We start from the raw sequence: 6,000 nt of genomic DNA, 5'->3' as shown, positions 1-6,000 counted from the left end.
AACTTATGCACCTTTCCTAACATAAATAAATGATTAAAACAAAGAAATAAATGAACTAAAAAATAAAATAATGAACAACAACACAAAATCAAAAACCAAACCAAAAGAAGAAGAAGAAATAATTAATAAATGCATATAATAATAATAATAATAATAATAATAATAATAATAATAATAATAATAATAATAATAATAAATGTGGCGTCTGACGAGGATTCCCACAACACTACCAGTGATGAATGGTTGCATGCATGTGACAGGGGCAGCAGCCAATAGGAGAAGAGGAGGAGGGTTCACCCAGTGTGACCTCGATCCGTGCACCCACCCACCCACCTGCATGAGTTTTAGTCCAGGGCAGGGGGGCAAACTTTTTGACTGGTGAGGCCACAATGGGTTGTAAAATGTGACGGGGGGGGGGGGGGGGGGGGGTAGCGGAGCAGCAGCAGATGGATGGAGTGTTTTGGTGAGCCACCTCATAGGAGGAAAAAATATATCATGGGGTATGTAGAAAAAATGTTGCTTTGATGTCTGAACTGAAAATGAACCAAAGCAAAGTTGCAACCAAATCAGTGTCTTTGAGGCCCCACGGTATTTTGCTCTTTATTGAAACGACTCTGAAAACAGTGAAAATAATGAATGAAATACGGCTATTTTACTTCTGACTAACGGAGCCAAAAATAAGTGGGGATTTTTTTTTTGTGAACTTTTTATTTAAGATCAAAAAAGAATTGCTGGATGTTGAGTGACTCAGCCCAGCCAATCAAATATTTGCCCGAGCCCCACCTTCCTCCAATCAAAGGGAGGTGACGCGAGTAGAGCAACACTTGAGGATTGTTTCCATTCTCTCGTGCACCTCCACCCCACACCACACCCAAAAACCTTGAGAGGTCACATGTGTCCCCAAAATCCCCTCGGCAGTGATGTGCAAAGTTAAAGGGACAGCACGGAAAATCAAAAAAAAAGTTAGCATGTATGTATGTTTTCACTCTCAGCTCCCCCCAAAAAACGAGAGGAAAAACATGGATAGTGCAAACAAAACAAAATGTCACACAAAAATACAATCACTGTCCTGAGGAACACAGCTGTAGAAAAGAAATCAGCCCTTTGTGACCTCACTGACGCCTCCACCAGGTTCCAGAGTCGCTTTCCTGTCTCTTTTAAACACTATTTCCAACGAAATAATTTAAAAAATAGGAAAACTTTTTTCTACAGGAGGCTGTAAACAGAGGGCTAAGTGCGCTGTGTTTGTTCCGCAGAGCCTCTGACTGGGAGCTCACGGCACAGCTGCAGACCCGCCCATATTAGACGAGGTGATAAAGTGAGCCGCCCACTCAGGATTTCCCGGCTCCTCTTGAAGCAGGTTTTGATTTACACTAATGGCTCCATTACGCACCAGGCACTGCAGGCATCGCACTGCGTGAGTTGGGGAGAAGCTATGATTAGACACTATGGCATGATGGATCACTGGGGGGAGCCGAGAGCCTGAAACAGAAGGTGAGCAACATCCCAAATGCATGCTATGTGAGTGTGTGTGTGTGTGTGTGTGTGTGTGTGTAGGGGGGTATCGGTTACCGACTTGCTTCCTCTTCTGGTCAAGTTGAAAGCGAGTGAAGTCATCCTCCTCAGTACTCTTGAGGTAACCCTTGAGTTTCTACCCCTCCCAAACTCAGACGTTTTGACTGGTGGGGCCGCAATGGGTTCTAAATTTTGACAGAGGGACCGGAGCAGCAGCAGCAGATGGATGGAGTGTTTGGTGACTCACCTCATAGTAGGAAAAAAATAAATAAATCTATCATGGGTTATGCAGTAAACGTGCTTCAATGTCAATTCAAAATGAACCAAAGCAAAGTTGCAACAAAGTCAGTGTGTTTGAAGGCCCACGGTATTTAGCTCTTTATTTATTTATTATTCATTTCTTCAAGTTTGGCGGGATGGATTAAAAATCTTAACGGGCTGCTTATGGCCCCCGGGCCGTAGTTTGCCCATGCCTGGTGGTGGTATCTGATGACTTGAAAAGTGTTTTCATCCGTGCGTCCGTCTTCTTCTTGTCTGGCTGTGGGAGGGTCATTGGCCACATGGAGAGACAAGCAACCACACACTCACGCACGCACACGCACACGCACACACACATACATACACAAACAACGAAAATTGGAGAGATGGTGAAACTCAGTTTGTTTGTTTTAGAATTTAAAAGTTGGGGTTTGGGATCTCTGTCAAGAAAAAAGGACGACACAGTTCACGGCTCATTTCTTTTTTTATTTTATGAAAATATAATCACAAATAGTCTTTGAAACGTTTCTCACGTTATCATTCTCTGTCATCCATCCATCCTTCTACCTCTCTTTCGATCCATCCATTCATCCTATCTACCATCATCCATTCATCTATTTCTCTCTATCCATCCATCCTTCAATCGGTTTCTCTATTGTCATCTCTCTGTCACTCACCCTTCAATCTGTTTTTCAACCGTCTCTATTCTTCCATCCATCCTTCGAGACCTCTCGTCCTCTATATTTACTGTATCTACCGTTCATCTGTCTCGATCATTAATGAGGTTAATGATGCTTGTAGCATATTGAAGTTATGTAGACACGGTGTTTGTAGGTTCCGTGAACTGTGTTAGTTTTTGTACAGTGTGCTGTGTGTGTATGTACGTTTGTATGTTTGTGTAATCGTTTTATGTGGAACTCAGGATTTGCACCCACAGCTGTGGACACTAATGGTAATCTATCTATCTATCTATCTATCTATCCATCTATCTATCTATCTATCCTTCCTTACCCACGTGAGAAATTCTCAGGTCAGCCGCGCAAACTCTGCCCACTAGGGGGCAGTATGATCACGGCTAAGAGGCTGTCAATGTAAAACGAGGCAAGCTAATCTTGGAAAGACCGTCGTTGATTCCACATGGGACAGGACGGGTCCGGGGTGCTGGGGAGGGGCGGGGGGGGGGGGGGCTGGTCGGGGGTCCGGTCCAGGTCCAGGATGGTGCTGGTGCTGATGGTGGTGGTGGCAGCGCCAACTCCCATTGTGCACCATGTGACTTCAGGCAGATGCTCTGCTCTACTAATCCCCCCTCCGCTCTCTCTCTCTCTCTCTCTCTCTGTCTCTGAGGTCTTTTTCCTTCCCTCTCCCCTGGCAGCAGTCTGGGTGGTGGAGATATCGACTGACCGCAGGAGGCCCCATTGTGCTGTAGCTCCCCAGCCAGTAGCCGCTGGAGCTCCAGTTTCCCCTCTGACTGACTGAGCCATGCTGGCACTCTGTGTTTTTAACCATTTGACGCTGCTTCCCCTGTGATTTATGAATCAATCAGCAGTGGTGTAGTTTGGTTTGTGCTTGGTGTGGGCAAAGTACGGCCCGGGGGCCATATGCAGCCCGTTGAGCTTTTTAATCGGGTCAAGCCAAACTTGAAGAAATGATATTAATTGTCCGTCAGTCGTAAAACAGCTGTATTTCATGAATTTTATTTCAATAAAGAGTTAAATACCATAGTTTTGTTCATTTTCAATTGACATTAAAGGAACATGTTTTCTACACATCCCATGATATATTATTTCCTCCTATGAGGTGGCTCACCAAAACACATCTGCTACTGCTCTGGCCCTTCTGTCACATTTTAGAACCCATTGTTGCCCACCAGTCAAAATGTTTGCCCACCCCCGCTCTGATACTCTGATGAAAAAAATGAATAAATAATGAACACACTTATATATCTTTAAAAAAAAAAAATAAAGTTTGAGAAATCAAGTGCAAAAAGTGGTGCAAACACAAATCAATTCTCTATAACGACACTAAACCTGACACTCAAACCGATCAGAAAATAAAACATCCTTTTATTCACATTCTTAAACGGGAAAGTGAACGTTGTGTGAAAAAATACTCATACGTATCTATGCACGTTTTGTAGCGGTTGTACGGTAATTCTGGACATTTTCTGGTGGTTATACGGCGTATTGCGTAGACTACATCACTGAAACCCCAGCAAATGGGCAACTTTTCTTTGTAAAATCTTATTATGAAGTGACAGGGACAATATTTTATTATGACAACAATGTCATTACTTATCATTTTCACAGCCACAGTTTTCTCCAGAGTGAGGGCCGCAGAGCCTTCTCAAGATTTTGACCCTGTCTTGCTGTTATGAATTCAGCAAAGCCGCCCCGGAAAACAAGCGGCTCTCTGTCGCTCTTGTCAAACACGCCTTTATTTTGTTTACCTCTTTCGCCGACAGCGACCCCCGTCACACTCCAGCGCCGCCACTGTTTGTTTGGGTAACGTCCGTGTCGGATTCATCCATCATGTGCACAGTATTCACTGGCACAAAGGGTCTTGTACCCACTTCAGCAGTCCACTCTTCTTTTTTTTTTTTTTCTTTTTTTGTTATATAGCGGGGGCCGTGTTTATGAAATTGTAACCTTGTTTCTTTGGGAACAGAGTCGCGCTGAGGCAAATGTAGTTTGGTGGAAAGGCGCGTTTGTGAAGAGGAAGCTAATCGTGCCACATAAATTTGAATTAATATTCAGAATTTCTTTTGAAAGAAGAGTCCTTCAACCACTACAGAGTGAACAGACTGCTGACCAATAGGAAGAGTTTTGGAAAGGGAGAGGTCATAACGTTTAACTTGAGTCTGCTGAAGCCATTGACTGTACAGAAAGCTATATACAAAGACATATAGACACCCGTTTGAAAAAGATATAGAAAATACCCGTTTTGAAGCCGAGAGAGAGGTTGGTTTCTTGGCCAGTTTAGGTTTTTGGGTTTTAAACTGTAAGAATCAATTTTGGATATGTGGCAGGTACCAGTGGTGAGCAATAATCTGTGTGCCGCAACACCTGCACACCCACTGGTAAGCCGACTGCACTTGGCCAGGAGACTGTAGCCATTATGGCCATTTTTCTGGCTACCATTGACAGCCAATCATTGGGAGTCTTTTTGCAAGCAGTTTTTGGCGGTCAAACGGGAAAAATGCAAGTCTCTGGCACTTATGTGTCTGGCCCCAAATCTTTATACACTGTCGATGGTCCGAGCGCAAGCGATTCAGATTGGAGCTTTTGAGGACGGGCGTTTGAGACGTCACATTTGACATGGCAGCGATCCGGCTGCCTTTTCAAGGTCACTCGCTGATCACACCTCACACTGACACTCTCCAAATGTTTACGAGAAAATAAAAACTCTAAAAAAACTTCTCTCAATCCTCAAGGATTATCGTTGAAAGATCCCTTCCACGGTAGTAGAGTTTATTTCACTGTGTAGCCACAAGCGGCGGCTGTCAAACGAAAGCTCGGCTCCTCTTTTGAACCTCGAACCTTTTGAACTGGAAAAAGCTAAAACTGACGGGGGGAGGGAGGAGGATGAATATTGAGATCATCTTATTATGTTTAGCTCGCTGGTGGCAGTTGGCTGTTTTTGGTCAAGCTCACTCTGACTCCCCCGTTTTCCCTTCTGCCGATAATTGGCACGGAAGCTCCTAATTGGCAGCTGGAGTGTCGGCTAGGAGGCAGCCTCCAGAGCAAACGTGTCAGAAAACTGGCAATAATCTCCAATGTGTTCATTCAGATAATAAGGGGAGAGGAGGGGGGGGTGGGCGAGGGGGAGGGATTGCGGACCGAAAAAGGATCGGCTTTTGACGGAGGAGCGGGATGCTTTTACTTTGTTAACCAAGAGATGTCAAATCCAAACTTGACACTTTTGTGTCAAAACTTTTCCAGGCCATCGAGTTGGGAAATATTTTGACTCTTGACTCGCATTTCCGTCAGCTTGACGGACGTTTATTTGCACTCCGCGCTGCTTGCTACATTTGGGTCGGGTGGGGGGGGGGCAAACAAACTTAGGAATACAATCTCTCGACAACCCGAACACAGATTGTTTGACAAAGGCGGGCGAGAGTGCAGTCAACAAAATGAGACAGCAAAGACGAGTGGCTCGGTTCAGTGCTTTAATGTGCTAGCGTACAAAGAGATAGATGCTACTGGTGTACTGACATCTCTACAATGGCAT

The sequence above is a fragment of the Nelusetta ayraudi genome, unplaced genomic scaffold (genome assembly GCF_046127955.1).
Source record: "Nelusetta ayraudi isolate G7.1 ecotype Tasmania unplaced genomic scaffold, CSIRO-AGI_Nayr_v1 ptg000114l, whole genome shotgun sequence".
In the NCBI taxonomy this organism is placed as follows: domain Eukaryota; kingdom Metazoa; phylum Chordata; class Actinopteri; order Tetraodontiformes; family Monacanthidae; genus Nelusetta; species Nelusetta ayraudi.
Note: the sequence above shows the minus strand (reverse complement) of the source record.